Below are 18554 nucleotides of genomic sequence, written 5' to 3'. Positions count from 1 at the left end.
TTTAATTGGAGTTTATAAGTGAGGATGGGGATTATGTAGTTGATGTAGAAAGGGATAAAGAATCAATGAAGACTGACAAGGAAATAGGGAGTAGAGCTTGCTGCAGTTTAGGCCTTTAGAGTTTAGATTTGATATTTAGAAAATGGTTGGAAGATCATTGAATTTGGAGGTAACAAAGCCAGGATTTGAATTAGTTGGAATAGGAATTTTAGGAACATTTCAATGGTAGAAATAAGCAGACTTGATTTATGGGTATGGTGCTTAAAGTTTAGCTTGGAGTCAAACAGAATACTGAGCTTGAACTATGCTTAACAACATGTTGATATGTTGTCAACTCAGAAATCACATGTTTCAAAGCAGATCATTAATTTCATCAACAGGTCATTAATTCTAGGGAGAAGAGGCATTTTCTTCATTCTCATTTAAAGAGGAATTTAATCCTAAAGTCACTGAATAAGGTCAGTATAGGTTTGGCTGTGCTTGTCTCCTTCAACCTTCAGAGTTCAGTAAGTTCTTAGAGCATTCCTTTCCTTATCCCATAATGTAAGTACTCATTAAAAAAATTAAAATGATAAAAACAGGTTTGTTAATGTATGTGTTTAACAAACATGTTAAATTTTGTGCTAATTATGTCAAAGGATTTGTTATGCAGGTTATTCCTATTGCTGATCCCTTTAAAAGAATGATGGAATATTAGATTTGGGGAAAGCAAAATATTCCAAACCAATTAATATCAGTTCAGGAATTTGTATGGGCTTTCTGACCAACCAAGAAGGAAATATCATCACTTGAGCTTTACATGAAGTGCATTTACACTTTGCTGCTAAACCAACTTTGGAAATTGAAATAAAAGTCACTGAATCAGCATTAAAGCTTCTAATGAACAGCCACGAACATTAAGGAGATATATTGGGAATTTCAAGTCCAAGTTTTCTGCCTCAGGAGACTAGAAATCCAGGAAAACTGAGCAGATTTTGGTATTCAAGTATCTTTCTTTACTGAAATCTATTTAATTTTTCAGTGGGGAGCATGTCCTTGCCATGAACCCTGAATCTAATAGCTTTTTATCTTTGAATTGTACTTAAGTTACCTAATTAGGGTGAAGATTCCTTTGAAATTAAAGATGAAAGATTGTTTAATGATATAACTAGGAACGAGACTGAAGATTAACTGAGATTGGAGATGAAAGATTTTCAAGGTAGCTTCCTAGATTTGTATCATTAGCCTGTAACATGACAATTGTCAGCTGGGTTTACTGTATACTCACAGATTTCTGGCAACAAGGTTCCATAATTAATAATTTATTAGTGCACCAGATGCTAGCAGTTTGGAGAGAAATGTATTTAATTGGTGCATCCAGTCCAACACACAACCGAAGCATGCTAAATAAAAAAAATCTGCTAATGAATGATTTTCATTTCCTTTCATGATATTGTTCTGTACCAAATCCTTGCCTAATACAACCAGAATACCCTGCAGCATTTAATGTGGCATTTTATATTCATGGCAGATACTAAGTACCTTATGGAAAACCTTGGTAAGATTCAAGTAGTCTACACCTTGAGTACTGTTTCCATCAGCCATGTGGAGAAACAGGACATGGCAAATCAATATCTCCCTGATGTTCGGGTTGGCAAGGAAATCTAAGAATTTGAAAATCCTGTTCATATATTTAATGGGATTTTTTACTTTCGACTTGCTGGAATCCCCAAATATCCTTCTTGGCACCATTTATCAAAGTTGCCAGTTTTTCTATTAATTTAGAAATTCAGTGTGGCTTTCCAATTCTGTAAATCCACTTTTTGTACTCAGCAATGATGCTCTCTGCAACTGACCTCTCCTTCTGTTTGATTTGATATTCTTGATATTGAACTCAATGATGTGACGGGCACAAGCAAATTAAACTGTCACATTTTGCTAAATATTGACAGCCTTCCTGTGGCAGATGGAAATATCCTTTAGATTGTTTCCTATTGCATTCAGTTTGTATGACTGGGAGCCTGCAGCCTGCCTCCCAAGGTATGAAAAATGATCCACATTTAGAAAACAGAACTCGTCAGTACCTTCAGTATGCTAGTTCCGCCTTTGGCTAACTGAGGAAGGGAGTATTTGAGGATCAGGAACACAGACCTGAGACTATTGCAAAGCGTTAGAATAGCACCACCGGTGGTGACTTTGCAAGATCCTCCAAATTGGTTGGGAAGAAAGGTTATCCAAAAGCAGCACCCCTTCTCAGGCCAATGTGCCAGCATCAAGGCATTGATCACTCAAAACCAGCTCTTCTGCATGTGACACCTCATTCATTTGCCGGATAACAGACTCTCAGAACTAACTGCTCCCCTCAGAGAGCAGCAGCCTCCCAGGAGAACAGCAGAAACACTTTAGAAATGTCCTTGAAAGCATCCACAAATGGATCAAACATCCCTGCCGATTCATAGGAGGCTTTGGCTTGTGACTGAGCAAAATGAAGAGGGCTTATTTTAGGATGACCCCCAATACATCGGAACGCGCCGAGGTGCATTTGAGTTGTCTAAGGGAGCACAGAAGCCTCCGAACAACCCATATACTTGATCCTTCCAGCATCACATGCTGCAGATGTGGCAAAGTCTGCAGATCATGCATTGAACTGCTCCACCGTCTCAGGACCTACTGAACTGGATCAGCCTTGTGGATACATTGGCTACAAGAGCAGGTCAAAAGCTAAGAATTGTGGTTTGAGTATCTCACCTCCTGACTTCTGAAAGCCTGGCCATCATTTAGGAGGCATGTCAAGACGGTGATGGAATACTCCCCATTTGCCTGGTTGGTGCAGCTCCAACAACACTCAATAAGCTGACATCTTTCAGGACAAAGCAACCTGCTAGATACATGTCCCATGTACCAACTTCAACACTCACTTCTCGCTCCCCACAGTGGCAGCACTGTATACCATCACAAAGATGCATTGCAGTAACTTACCAACATTCTGTCAACAACACCTTCCAAATTCATGACCTCTTACTGCCTAGAAGGACAAGCACAGCTAATACATAAGAAAACCAGCATCTACAAGTTGCTCTCCAAGCTACATACCATTCTGACTATTGGAATTATATCACCATTCCTTTCACACAGTCACTATGAAGGACTTGCCTTCTCAACTTCTCCCCTCACCCGAGACCTGGTGACCCTCAGGTTAAACTAACACCAGTCATCTTTCTCTGTCTCTGAGAGAGCAGCCCTGCACTCTGGTAAGACTATGGTAACTTTGCCATTTATCTTTTTGTATCTTTTTACACTGTGGGTGTATCTGCACCACACAAACTGCAAAGGTTCAGGAAGGGGCCTTATCACCAGCTTTGCCAGGGCATGTAGAAATCGGGCATAAATACTGGCCTAGCCAGCATTGCCCACTTCCTGTGAAATATTTTTAAAAATCGGCTATCCTGAGGGCATGTCTGTGAAGAAGAGAAGATCAGTTTCAGTTAGAAATAAAAAGAGAAAGTGCCGGAGAAACTCAGCAGGTCTGGTAGAATCTGTGGAGAGAGAAACAAGATAAATATTTTGATTCTGATGTTAGAGTCATTCTGGACACAACATTAACTCTGTCTGTCTTCACAGCTGCTGCCAGACCTGCTGTGTTTCACCAGCATTTTCTCTGCTTATTTCAGATTTCCAACATTCGCAGTATTTTGCTTTTATTTGACTTTAAGTCTAGGCCCGAACCGTCAGCTTTTCTGCTCCACTGATGCTGCTTGGCCTGCTGTGTTCATCCAGCTCTACACCTTGTTATCTCTGTAAAAGCAGTGTTTCTTTTGGTTTATTCTGTACTTCCTTCATACAAAACCCACAATGTTTATTGGTTTGCATAGCAGGCAATTATTGCAGGAAATAATGACTTTTTATTAACTCTCACAGATGTAGGGGGAAATGAGACTTACAGCAACTATGTATTTTCACAGTGTCATGATCTTAAAAGAAACATTTGCTGTTGTTTATGTCTGAAACTTATAAAGCCTTTACCTAATAGGAACAATTCTTTGTCATGGTTGTGTTGCTGTTAAGAAAACAAAACTATAAGCACTTTACAATTTTTATCAATGCGTTATATTCTTTTGATCTAGAATCTTCTAACATTCTTTGGATATTGTCACATGAGAAGTGGTGTAGAGCCATGTGGTGTATAGTACAGATCCCAGGCTTGATAACTAGCTTTTGCTCCATTAACTGATCTCAGTTTGGGCAGCAACTTGTGTGGCTAGAAATGAGGGCAGTAGCCCTGGGCTAAGGAGAGATAGAAATTAAACATAGTTTTGGATTTGTTGTAACATTTCTCCAGAGCAATCCACACTCAATGGACCTTTCCACTCTGTGCCCACCAGCCAGTGACTTCTTCTTGTTCATCCGTAATGAGTGAAAAAAGCAGAAACTGCTGAGTGCAGAATAAAACCGTCCCTAAGTTTAGATTTGCTTGTGAAGAGGGGTACCTAAGGTGGAATATTAGACAGCTTCTGTCTCTTGCAGAATCAAAACACAGCAAGAATTGGTGCCTTCAGGCAAACACATTCTTGCAAACTTTAAATGTGCCAATGCAATAATAGAAGCTTTGCACGCATAGAAAACGGACTAATAGGATAAGACAAATTACCAATTGCCAAACACATCCAGAGAACAACCAGAGTTTTCAGAAGTGCAACTATTGACTGTAAACACAAAATAGGATATACTGAGGCTTGGACCGAAGACATGGTGAACTGCTGGAGCCTACGTACGTTTCTTTGTATCAAAAGTTCCATTAACAACCTAAATTGCACCCAATCTCTGAATGTCATAAGTAATATTGTCAGACCAAATTCCAGCCAGCACCAATCATTTTCAAAACACTGATGAAAAGACAAATGAGACTACCTTTTAATCAGTTTTGCGTACAAGAATACCAAGAGTTGTGCTCTTGGCTGATAACATTGTGCTTGTTACAGTAAAAATAATTGCTCATTAGCAAAGAGCTAGCTAAGTCTTGCAGGCATCATTTAATTTCCAGTTTAGCAATGATTCTTCTGCTGCTGTTTTGTTTTTCCTCATATTCTTTGTCTTTTCCTGAACTGAGATTCCAAAACTTAGGGCATTAGTTTCAAAATGTTGTGTGCCAGGAGAGGTTTTTTTTTTCCCACATTTATTTTGCAAAGACAGTGTTCCAGCAGTGCAACCATCATAGAGGTATAGTACATCTGAATCTTATTAATTGTTCACATCACTACACAGCACAGTGAACACGTACCTCTTTGTGTTCGAGGTGCTGTGCCTGTGGTGTTTAGTTGTAAGACCTTAAAAGTATGAAATAATTTAGTGAGTTTCTCACATGGGAAAGAAACAGCCGGACTACTAAATGCAAACAATGCAATTTGGTTGCAACTGTTAGTAAGTATCCATTGGAAAATTTACTTAAAAATACAGAAAGGTGTAAAATCAATGAGTCACTGGACCACAGGTTTTCTGAAACAAGGCAACAAACTGAGGTTGGAAGTAAAATAGCCGGAAATTACTTTTTTTCTGATATAAACGTTAAGCTTGACAGCTTTGCTGATGAATTTCTGATTGATTAAAAAATTAAGATATGTGCTTGCTTTTTAAAATTCAGTCGGAAATGGTGATTTACATCAGGAGGTTTCAAAAGGTTAGATTTTACATAGCTAGACAGCTTAAATTTAGGGGAACATCCAAACTGTAGATCTGTATATCTTGTCCGTACTGAGGAAAGCCTTAACGAAAAACTATACCAGTGTATGATAGGCTAAAGTCTTTAGCCTTTTCAATATCCAAACAAATTTCCTGTCTACAGAATCTTAATTTCTGCTGCTACATTTTTACGTCAGTTTTTTTCCATTATAAATGCTTTGCCCTTGTTTGCCCTCGGGGCACGTCATTCAGGCCTGAGATGAGGAAGAATTTCTTAACTCAGAGTTATGAACCTGTGGAATTCTCTCCCACACGAAGCTGTTGGGGCCGGTTCATTAGATATATTCTGGAGGGAGCTGGGCATGGCCCTTACAGCTACAGGGATAAAGGGGTACAGGGAGAGGGCGGGAATGGGATACTGAGATTGCCATGATTGTATTGAATGGTGGTGCAGGCTCACCCCTCATGTCTTTTTCAAATCTCTCTCCTGCCGCCTTAAAAACATGTCCCCTAGTCTTGAAATCCCCAACCCTAGGGAAAAGACATCTGTCATTCACCTTATCTATGCCCCTCATGCTTTTATAAAGCTCTAGAAGATCACCCCTCAACCTCCTACACTCCAGTGAAAGAAGTCCCAGCCTAGCCAGCCTCTCCTTATAAGTCAAACCCTCCGTCCCTAGCAACATCCTGGTAAATCTTTTCTGAACCCTCTCTAGCTTAATAATATCCTTCCTATAACACGGTGACCAGAACTGGATGCAGTACTCCAGAAGAGGCCTCATCAACGTCCAGTACGACCTCAACATGACATCCCAACTCCTATACTTAAAGGTCTGAGAAATGAAGGCACAGTGACATTTTTTAAGCTATTACTGGGTCTGCCTTTTTTATTCCGTACACCCAGAGGTGCTCTCACGCACCACAGAGTAATTTCCCAACCACCAAAATCACTGTGATTTTTTATTGTCTTTTTCACTTTTTTTTAAATCTGCTAACCACCACCAGTGATCATCCTGTAGCCAATTAAATATTCACAAGCAAAGGCCACTATGGAAACCATCAAAAGTGAGGGGGAGGTGGGGGGAGAGGGAAGGGATAAGTCAAAATAGAGTTAGGAGGGGGAAATAAAGCACTTACCCTGGTGGTGCCCATCTCTCTCTAAACACCTCAACAGCTCCTTCTCCAAGGACATCAACATAACCGTGGAAGAGAATGGGTCTGCCTTTTTTCCTTAATTAACCTATTTTTCCTAATCAACCTGTTCAGAGATGTAATTACACATCTCTGGAGCAGGTGAGACATGAACCTGGGTTTCCCAATCAAGAGGCAGGGACACTACCACTGTGCCACAAGAGGGCCCCAGTTTCTGCCTGTTTTTTTCCCTTTTTCTCACCTATCTTTGCTGTACATATTACCCCTCCCTAATAAGGATCTGTGTTATCGTGCTTCTTGAGTTTCCAATTGAGCCCTCAGCCTCAGCAGTTTTGTTTTTGTTGTTTTGTATCAGCAAGTTCAGAATTCCGCTCACTTTTTTTTTGTATTTAACCTGTTCTCCTAATTAACCAGTTCAGAGATGTTATTACACACCTCTGGAACAGGTGGGACTTAAATCTGGGCCTCCAGGTCTAGGGGTAGGTACACTACCACTGTGCCATCAGAAGGCGCTAAAGGGTCTGCCTTATAAAGGGCCAGTGCCTATTACCAAAGGGATTCGTACCAAACAAGCTCCACAAGGAGGTTAATTGGTGATTCTCTATTGGCCTTGCTAACATTGTTGCCAGTGAACGATGGTTGACTGCTGGAGTAATAATATATAAAGAGTATATTAAGGCAAAATTGTGATTTTTGTGAAATACATATAGATGAGTGCTGACTGTGTAGCAAAATCTTGGGCCCATCTCTGTGGTGGGTTTGATGGGGGCATTTAAGCAGGCAGCTGGGCATTTCTACCCTAGTTAAGTCCATAATGGGGAAGGCCCATGGACAACCTTCCCACCCCACTGCCAATTGAGGGCATTAAGTGGGAAATAAATGCCCGTTAAGGAGCCTCATGCTAACCATGATGGTATTATTGTAAGAGCAGGCATGAAGCTCGCTATTGCAGGAGCACATCAAGCAAACCCACACATAGTTCCCTAAAGCCTTTCAGCCCCTGATCGAGGGAACCGGCATCAGGAAGAGGGACTCACTCTTTGCTCTTACTGTCGATCCTTCCTCCACAAATCCCTAACATTCCGATAACCCCGAACTCATGGACCGCCTTTCATGACAACACACACGTCTGCTGTGGGATCCAGTAACAATCCTGGGTGTCATACCAGCGGTGGCCACCACCTCACTGGTGGTGCTACCATTTAAAATTCTCTTTTCAAATGGACCAGCTGCTCTCAGTTGGCTGGACCTCCATTCTTAGGGTCTTTGATTGCAGGGGAAGGCCCTGGAGAAGATCCGATCTTTGGTAAGTGAGCTTGATATCTAACATGTTTGGATAAAGAGATAAATGGCATTCACTTTCCCTAGGGACAGAGGGAAGAGAGGTGATGTTTTCACACTCCAATGGCACAACATCTGCCAATAGTTTTAGGGATGCCAGCATTCGATCACGAAGGCATCCATCCAGGAAGGCTTGTATTTCAGAAACAAAATCAGAACATTGCCTTCAAAATTTTCCAGATTTAACAAACAAAGCAAATTAAAACTGTACCTAGGTTAAAAAAAAAATTTCTTCTAACCTGCTTATGTTAAAGTTCCAGACTCAACAAACATCATGTGATAATGCTTGTGAAGTAGATCAAAACATAAACTACTAAGTCATTTTTGGTGAGACTTTTTCGACATATTTCCTTAATTAACTCATCACTTAAGAGCCATCTAAAATTAGTCCAATGTGCTTCACTAAACATTGTATTTATATAACCTCTACAGTGAAATAAACTTTCAAGGTAGGATTAAATTAATGCCAGCAGATGTGGATAAAATATAACTGATCAAACCCTAAGCATTGCTATTTTGAAGTCACTCATAATAATTAATACTGCTTTTAGGGAAAAAAAAATCTTCTGCTTATCTCTGATTTCCGGCATTTGACCAGGGACAATGTAAAGGCAAGTACATGTCTGCTCTCCATCACCAAAAGCTTGTCTAGTGGTTATGGTATTGGAATGGAAAATCTAAGATTTGGTTCCAGCATCCGGAGACATGTTTTCAAATTGCTTCAAGCCACCTTGGAAATTAAGTTCGAGACTTCACCCCAAGATCGCTCTGTACATCAATGCTGTTTAGGGTCCTGTCATTCACTGTATACTTCTCCTTAACATTTGATCTCCCAGCACCTCACACTTAGATGGATTAAACTCCGTCTGCCATTTCTCTGCCCATATTTGCAACTGATCTATATCCTGCTGTATCCTTTAGCAACCTACTATGCTGTCCACAACCCTACTGATCTTTGTATCATCTGCAAACTTACTAACCCACCCATCTACATTTTCATCCAAGTCATATATATATAAATATATCACAATCGGCAGGGGTCCCAGTATGGATCCCTGCAGAATACCGCTAGTCACAGACCTATAGCCTGATAAACACCCTTTGACCACTGCTACCTTCTGAGTTCTATAGGCAAGCCAATTCAGAATCCATGCAGCCAAGTCACTGTAGATCCCATGCATCTTAATCTTCTGGATAAGCCTACCATGAGGGACCTTGTCAAAAGCCTATCTAAAATTCCTGTTAAACTACATCCACTGCTCTACCCTCATCGATCACCTTCATCACCTCCTCAAAAAATTCAATCAAATTAGTAAGACATGAGCCGCCCTGCACAAAGTCATGCTGACTATCCCTAATTAGGCCATGCTTTACTGTATTTAACATTATGCCTTCTAAAAAAAACCCTGATCTATCGTTTTTCAGTCGAAATGACTAACCTCACACTTGCTTATATTAAAATCTGTCTGCCACGGCTTTGCCCATTCATCTAATCTACCAATATCCTGTTGTAATTTTATGCCGTTGTCAAAACTGTCCACAATGCTACCCAACATTGTGTCATCTGCAAATGTGGATATTTGACTTTTTATGCCAATATCCAAGTCGTTAATGAATATTGTGAACTTTAGGCCCCCAACACAGATACCTTCAGGATACCACTAGTCACATTCTGCCAATTTGAAGACTTACCCTTTAATTCCTGCTACTCAAACAATTCCTGTGCATGTCAATGATTTGTCCTGAATTCAGTGGGTTTCCACTTTAGCTAATAATCTCTTGTGTGGCACTTTATCAGAGTCTTCTGGAAGTCCATATAAACAACATCCATTGCCTTACCTTTGTCCACCACCTACCCTTCATGAATCCATGTTGATGCTCCCCAGTTAACTGAAATTTTGCAAGGTGATCAATTAACACATTCTGGATTATAACCTCCAACAATTTTCCCACCACTGATATCAGGCTAACTTGTCTGTAATTCCCTGGTTTCCACTCTGTCACCCTTCTTAAAGAGTGGCAAGACATGAACAAATTTCCTATCCAGAGGTACAACTCCTGAATCCAGAGAATTCTGAAAGATTATGGTTTGGGTGTCAGCAATGTATTCTCCTACCTTCTTTAACACCGTGGAGGGAAACCATCAGGTCCTGGGGATTTTTCACTCTTCAGTTCCATTAATTTCTCTAATATTGATAATTTACTTGTAATTTTATTTAGAACTCTTCTTGATCTTCCCTTAATTTCTTTAGACTTTCTGGCAAGCTATTCTCTTTTTCTGTAGTGAATACTGAAGGAAAATAATTGTTCAGCATTTCACTCATTTTCCCATGGCTTTCAGTAGTGCTTTTAATCAGCTGCTTTCCCTTTATATAACAAGAAGATCTCTTCTACATCTCTTGTATGTTTCCTTTCACAATTCTTTTAAGCCACTCTCAGAAACTGCTTTGGGCCCTTTGTTGGTCTTTGTTTTTGTACCATTCTGTGGGATCTGTACTATTCCTTCTGTTTTTATAAGCCCTTTCTTTTAAGTTTATGCTGTTCCTTATCTCCTTAGCTGTCCATGGCTGTTTCTTTTGTGAGGTGGAGCTTTTCATTCTCATGGGTACAAACTGCTTCTGAATAGCATTAAATGTTTCTTTGAACACCCTCTACTGTTCCTAGGTTGTTTTACATATTATTTGATTTGATTTATTATTGTCACATGTACCTCGGTACAATGAAAAGTTTTGTTTTGCATGCAGTACAGGCAGATCACACCATACAAAGTGCATCAGGGCAACAGAATAGACCGAGGAATACAATGTTACGACTGGAGAGATGGTGCAGAGAGATTCAGATCAACATTAAATTTAAAATTTGAGAGGTCCATTTAGAGGTCTAATAACGGCAGGGAAGAAGCTGTTCTTGAACTTATTCATATGTGTATACAGAGATTTATATCTTCTGCCCAATGGAAGAGAATGGAAGAGAATATAACCAGGGTGGGAAGGGTCTTTGATTAAGTTGGTTGCTTTCTGAGGCAGCGGGAAGTATAGATGGAGTCAATGGATTGAAGGCTGGTTTGCGTGATGGACTGGGCTGTGTTTATAAATCTCTGCAGTCTTGAGAACAGCAGTTGCCAAACCAAGCTGTGATGCATCCAGATAGAATGTTTTTTATGGTGCGTCTGTAAAATTGGTAAGTGTTCTTGTGGACATGCCAAATTTCCTTAGCCACCTGAGGAAATAGAGACATTGTCGTACTTTCTTGACTGTCGCATTGACAGACAGACTGTTGGTGATCATCCCTCCCAGGATCTTGATACCGTCAACCATCTCCACCTCAGCACCATTGATGCAGACAGGGGCGTGCCCTCCACTCCGCTTCCTGAAGTCAATGACTAGCTCCTTTGTTTTGCTGACGTTGATGGAGAAATTGTTGTCTTTACACCATGCCGCTAAGCACTGTCTTATATTCTGTCTTGTCATTGTTTGAGATCCACCCTCCAACAGCGGTGTCGTCAGCAAACTTGTGAATGGAGTTGGGGCAGAATTTGGCCACACAGTCATGAGTGTATAAGGAGTACTTAGTACGGGGGCTTAGTACGCAGCCTTGCGGGGCACTGGTGTTGGGGATGATGGTGGAGGAGGTATTGTTGGCTATTCTTACTGATTGTGGTCTATGGGTCAGGAAGTCGAGGATCCAGTTACAGAGCAGGGAGCCACAACCTGGGTCTCAGAGTTTAGAGATGAATTTGTTTAGAATTATGGTGTTGAAGTTGGAACTATAGTCAATACATAGGAGCCTGACATACGTATCCTTGTTATCCAGATGTTCCAGGTATGAGTGTTAGGCCAGGGAGATGGTGTTTGCTGTGGATCTGTTGTGCTAGTAGGCGAATTTTCAAGGATCAAGGCAGTTTGGTAGGCTTGAGCTGATGTGAGCCATGACTAACCTCTTGAAGTACTTCATAATAATGGAGGTCAGAGTCACGGGGCAGTAGTCATTAAGGCACGTCACATGTGTTTTGTTTGGCACTGGGATGATGGTGGTCTTCTTGAAGCAAGTGGGGATTTCAGTTCGCAGTAAGGAGAGGTTAAAGAAGTCTGTGAATACTCCTGCCAGCTGGTCCACACAGGATCTGAGTGCACGGCAGGGGACTCCATCCGAGCCAGTTGCTTTCCGTGGGTTCACTCTCAAAAAGGCTGATCTAATGTCTGCAGCAGTGACTCTGGGTACAGGTGCATCCGAGGCTGTTGGAATAGGTGACATCATTTCACTGACCTTCTGTTCAAAGCATTATCAGAGCTTTCCAGTTTACTGTCGACAGTCTCTGCTTCATCCCATTTATATCTGCTTCACTTGAATCCAAAAACCTAGACTCCAATCTTTGCTTATCTCTTACAAAGTCGACATGAAACTCGATCGCATTATGTTCACTATTTAACAAATACTCACAAACAACTAGGTCTCTAATTAAATCAAGCTCATTGCTCATTACTAGATTCAATATTACTTATCCCCTTGTTACATCCCAAGACATATTGCCATAGGAAACTATTCTGGACACACTCTTCACAATCCTTCTGGCAGATGCTTGTTATGTTAAGATTAAAATCCCCCATTAATACTACTCCTCCTTTGCTGAATAGTTGCCTAATTTCAGCATTTATACAATCTAGCACTTCTGAGCTGCTACCAGGTAGTCTATTTATGATACATATTGTGGTTTTAGTTCCTTCTATGGTTCTTCGGTTCCACGCAAACAGTCTCCATTGGATGCTTTCCCCTCATTACATCCTCCATCATCATAGAAGTGATTCTGTCTCTAATCAGTAATGCTACTACACCCCCTCTCTATCCCTCCTATAAACTTTATAGCCTGGTAGGTTTAGTTTCCAGTCTTGACCATCCTGCAGCTATGTCTCCATAATGGCTACAATATCACAGTTTCCGATTTAAATGGTGTGACTTTTTTATGATTATTAAATTTCTAAAGCAGAGATTGGCGAATAACTTTGGATTTAGACCTGGAGTAGGAATATGAGAGAGATTTCCTAGCCTAAGAATAACCTTTGATAAATATCTAGAAGTAATCAAAAACATCTACATATACTTCATAGACTGTGAAAAAAACATTCAATCATCTTCAGCACAAAAGTTATTAAAGATTTTGCTAAAATGTGACATTAACAGTACAGATGTGCGATTAATCTAGAGACTATACTGGGACCAAATAATGAGCATCAGCCTAAAGGAAGGAAAATCAGACGTGTGTCAAGTGAAGAGAGGAAATATGACAAAGATGTGTACTGTTATGGGCCAGACTAAACCCCCTCAGAATATTTGAAGAAGATAACCTAGACCCTAACATTTCTTATTTTTTTTAAAGGCAAATGTAAGGTAATGTGTTCTTGATGCAATTCAATTGGCCGAATTACCAGGCTTGAAGCAAAACACACTTTATCCTTACACTATAGGTAAAATACAAACAAAAGAAAGAAGAATCGGAATAAATTAACTCTATTGGAAAAGTTAACAGAAATTTTTTGTTAAACTACTAAACAGCAACTGCTCCAACATAGTAACATTGCATAAACACACCCTTGGCAAAGCCAAATTCATATACAATTCTAGCAGCAGGAAGAGAACCCCAGCTTTTAGCTGTAACAGAGAAAGGAATAAGAGCTTCCACATCAGCTTCAAGATCCCAGAAACTGCTGAAAGTTAAACTAACATCCTGGTTCTGTGGGAGCTTGACCCCACCCCTTCATGCTGCTTCTATTGTTCTAACCAAAAAAATACTCCAAGGCCTCACAAGCTGTTTACTTTGTTGGTACCTCTCTCCCAACCTCTCCGTTTAAAAAAAGGGACAAAATACACCTCTTAAAACCATAATATCATCATAGTACTGTTGTCAAAATTATTCAGTCTGTACACACACTCCTTATTCTCTAAATAATGGTTCTATTTTCAGGAGTACAAATTGCAGGCAAGAACATAAGAAACTTGTGGTATGCTGATGACACAGTGTTTCTTGCAGAATCCAAAAAGGCTTCACAAAATATCATAGGTCAACAAAAATCTAGAAGTTTAGAATATGGATTAAGTGCAAACACCAAAATCTAAAAGAAAATAGTAATTATAATGAATTCATTAGGAGAAACTAGTGTGCAGATTGAGCTGGATGGTGCTATACTGGAATTAGTAGATTAAGTTTGTCTTTTAGTGACAACTGATAACAGAACATGACAGATGTGATGCAGCAGTCAAAAGTAATTTGTGAAGATGATGTGTATGTTAACAACAACAAAACTCAAGGTTTTAACAAGGAAAAGAACTCATGCAACATTCTATCCACTTTCCCATTTGCCTCAGAAACGTGGAAAATAAGCAAAAATCTATGGACAAAAATGGAAGCCTTTGAAATGTATATTTTAGTACCTACACTAAAAAAAAATCAATTTTCAGATGGTGACATTGAGTCATAGAGCTGTACAGCATGGATACAGATCCCTTTGGTCCAACTCGTCCATGCCGACCAGATATTCTAAATTAAGCTAGCCCCATTTGCCAGCATTTAGCCCATATCCCTCTAAACCCTTCCTATTCATATACCCATCAGATGCTTTTTAAATGTTGTAATTGTACCAGCCTCCACCACTTCCTCTGGCAGCTCATTCCATACACGCACCACCCTCTGTGTGAAAATGTTGCCCCTCAGGCCCTTTTTAAATCTTTCCCCTCTCATCATAAACCTATGCCCTCTAGTTTTGGATTTCCCCACCCCAGGGAAAAGACCTTGTCTATTCACCCTATCCATGCCCCTCATGATTTTATAAAACTCTAATAAGGTCACCCCTCAGCCTCCGACACTCCAGGGAAAATAGCCCCAGCCTATTCAGCCTCTCCCTATAGCTCAACCCCTCCGACCTGGCAATGTCCTTGTAAATCTTTTCTGAACGCTTTCAAGATTCACAACATCCTTCCTATTCAGAAGATCTTTTCTGAACACTCGCAGGATGTTATGAATTGCACACAGTATTTCAATAGTGGCCTAACCAATGACCTATGCAGCTGCAACATGACATCCCAACTCCTATACTCAATGCACTGAGCAATAAAGTCAAGCATACCAAATGCCTTCTTCACTGTCTTATCCACCTGCAATTCCACTTTCAAGGAACTATGAACCTGCACTCCAAGGTCTCTTTGTTCAGCAACACTCACCAGGACCTTACCATTAAGTGTATAAGTCCTGTCCTGATTTGCCTTTCCAAAATGCAGCACCTCACATTTATCTAACTTAAACTCCATCTGCCACTCCTCTGCCCATTGACCCATCTAATCAAGATCCCATTGTACTCTGAGTTAACCATCTTCGCTATCCTCTACACCTCTAATTTTGTTGTCGTCGGCAACTTACTAATCATACCTGCTGTGTTCACATCGAAATCATTTATATAAATGGCGAAAAGGAGTGTACCCATCACTGATCCTTGTGGCACACTGCTTGTCACAGGCCTCCAGTCTGAAAAGCAACCCTCCACTACCAGCCTCTGTCTTCTACCTTTGAGCCAGTTCTGTATCCAAATGGCTAGTTCCCTCTGTATTCAAAGAACTCTAAAATGCGACGTCCAGTAAAGAAAATGTCAGTTTTTTGGCTATTTGATCAATACCCAAGAGCTACAGAGATCTCTTCCAGAAGACAAAGTGAGGGGCAGATGTAAAAGAGGTCAAGCTATGTGTAATTGGATGATGGATATCACAGAGCAGTTGCAGACCAGCTACAGTGGGCGAGTTAGGATGGCACAGGAACCATGTGATGTACTTCTGTAGTGTTTCAACCAACACTCAACATGGAGACTCTTAGGGGCTCAAACAAAGCAAATATTCTACCATGTGCATGTGGGAGTGCAGTTCGAGGGAGACTGTTCAACACACCAAGATTTCTTTACATTGTTATACATTTTGCAGTTCACTGTTTGGCACATGACTGTAAACATGACAATTACAGTATCGATGTCTCATTAAAAGGCTGAATCAGTTTCCCAGCTCGGATAATCGCTTTCCATTCGAAGGCCAATCAAGCTCATGCTGTGCCCATGTCCCTTGGAAATACAAACAGGCTCCCATTTACAGCAAATATCTCCTGGAAACATTAACGGGTTTCCACTTTTATATCCATTATCGTAGTTATGTCTCTTGATGTAACTAAATGGATATTGTCTCCTCTCAGTCTGATATCGCTGTTTGTGCACCTTCTCTGTAGCTCTGTTCTGTTAGCCTAATGCATTTTGTACGGTATGACCTGCCTGCACTGCACGCAAAACAAAACTTTTCACTGTACCAGGCACATGTGAAATAATAAATCAGGTCAAAAATGTCTGTGCAGCTCTGAATTATTGAAAAGCTTCTGTTTTAATCTTTAAAGCCTCAAACAAGTATCACCCTACACCAATCTCGCAGCCTGCCAAGATGTATATACTACTTACATGTCTTTCTATATATCTGTCCATGTTATCAGGTTAGTTTGTGTAACTGTGGACACCCTCAGCTGGATACCTTAGAGCAGCTCTCCGGACAGCAGCAGCAACATTTTCAGGATCTTTTCTCCACCAATAATTTGTTCACTGGTCGTTCCCTTGTGTCAGGTTGGTTCGGTGGTAGCAAGTTTGTCTCAGAGTCGGAGATTTTTCCCTTCAAAACTCAGCCAAGAACTTGAAAACACTATCTATGTTACGATCTCAGTACATCACTGAAGTGTGCCATGTTAGTCAAGGTGGTATCTTTTTGATGCAATGTTTGGATAAGGTGGACGTCAAAGATCCAGTGACTTTGTAACATCTCTGCAATTCATTTGGCCAAAGTCAAAATTACCCCAAGCCAGTTACACTGACTGCTTACGTTATTAAGACACAAGGACACACTGAGCTATGAACAATACTTAATACTTTTGACTCCAATTAGGGACTGGAAAGAGCTGCTAAAAGAGGCAGTCCCCCTTAACCAATCAAAATTGTGAAGCTGCTTCTGTAGCATCAGAATATTTCAAAAACACATTACTATCTGCACAAAGCAAAGATGAAAACCGTGCTTAAGATTGCCTTACTTAACCCAGTATGATTTGGCAGTAATTGCTTTATGCTAATCTTTTACTCACAGGGATGTGGAAACTGGAGAAATGGCTCCTCCTGATTGATGACTTCACCACCACCAACCCTTTGTAATTAGGTCAGAAAAAAAATCTACCTTAAAATCTTTATTTACAGAGCATCGTCTTCAGCAATGATAAATATATATTCACTAAGAAACCCTTGCAAAAGTTGGTGTACTGAGTGCTTATTTTCTATAATGTGACTCTTTTAATTGGGCTAAGTAAAGCATTGCTGGACAAAGATCAACTAAATAAACCATCAAAAAAGGGTTCTAATTAAAAAGGGTTCTAATTAAAAAGGGTACTGCCTTTTTAATGATGACTACAAATTAATGGATACCATATTTACAAAATGCTTTCATTATGTTTAGTTGTTCGGTTGATGTGGAATTTCTAAAAACAAATGTAGGACTATATAAATATCTCAATGGATCAGTAAAACATGGCATTAGTCACTGTTCAAAGGCTCAGTCATGGACACTACTCAATTTCTGTTTTGCACTCACTTGAATCTCCATCAGCATATGGCTCTTTCTGTTAATTCACTACATCTGGCAGCATCTGTGAAGATAGAAATTGAGTTAATGTTCTGAGTCTGGTGTGAAGAACCTATTTGCCAACACCTTTCGATTCTAAAGAAGAGTCAAACTAGACTCAAAATGTTCACTGTGTTTCTGTCACCACAGGTGCTGCTAGACCTGCTGAGTTCCTCCAGCATTCCCTGTGTTTGTTTCAGATTTCCAGCATCTGCAGTATTTTGCTTTCATTTTTTTATTAATAATTGACTTATTACAAATAGATAGTTTTCTTCCAAAATTAATCAAAGGTACAATGAATACGGACATATTACTTAGCATAGATTGTTTTTAATATTGGTCAAACATGCCTCCTAACATCCTTAGGTGGTGGTTAGGTCATCTTCATGAACCATTTCAGTCCACATACTGAGAGGCAGGATTTTGACTGAGCGACAATGACAAAACATCAATGTACATGCAAGCCAGGATGGTAGGCTACGAAGAAGCAACAAAACACTGCTGCCCTTATGTTTCTAGTAGAGATTATGGATTTGGAAGGTGCAGTCAAAGAAGTCCTGGTTAATTGTATCTTGTAGTCCATGGAGCAATGAGTCAATGTTTAAGCTGGCAGATGGGACGTTGCTTTCACTAAGATATCCACAACTGTTGGCCGTGTATCGGTATTCTAGCACCGTTTGACACTCCAATATCCCACAAAACTTCAGATTGAATTTGTCAGTTCTTGGTTT

General features: G+C 40.2%; 1 protein-coding gene across 6 annotated transcripts in view; it reads left to right on the top strand.

Moving 5' to 3' along the window:
* tnfaip8l3 (tumor necrosis factor, alpha-induced protein 8-like 3) overlaps window positions 1-18554 on the top strand; it is a 109123-nt gene that overhangs the window by 56540 nt on the left and 34029 nt on the right. The window contains exon 1 of one of the 6 annotated variants that reach the window (XM_048616061.1): window positions 17309-17364. The exons of the other annotated variants lie outside the window; for them this stretch is intronic. The gene's annotated coding sequence lies outside the window, so the exon portion shown is untranslated. Of the gene's footprint in view, window positions 1-17308; window positions 17365-18554 lie in introns of those variants that run through there. 6 annotated transcript variants of the gene reach the window in all.

The sequence above is a fragment of the Rhincodon typus genome, chromosome 33, assembly GCF_021869965.1.
Source record: "Rhincodon typus isolate 14 chromosome 33, sRhiTyp1.1, whole genome shotgun sequence".
NCBI classification, from domain to species: domain Eukaryota; kingdom Metazoa; phylum Chordata; class Chondrichthyes; order Orectolobiformes; family Rhincodontidae; genus Rhincodon; species Rhincodon typus.
Note: the sequence above shows the minus strand (reverse complement) of the source record. Positions and strands in the feature narration are given on the sequence as shown.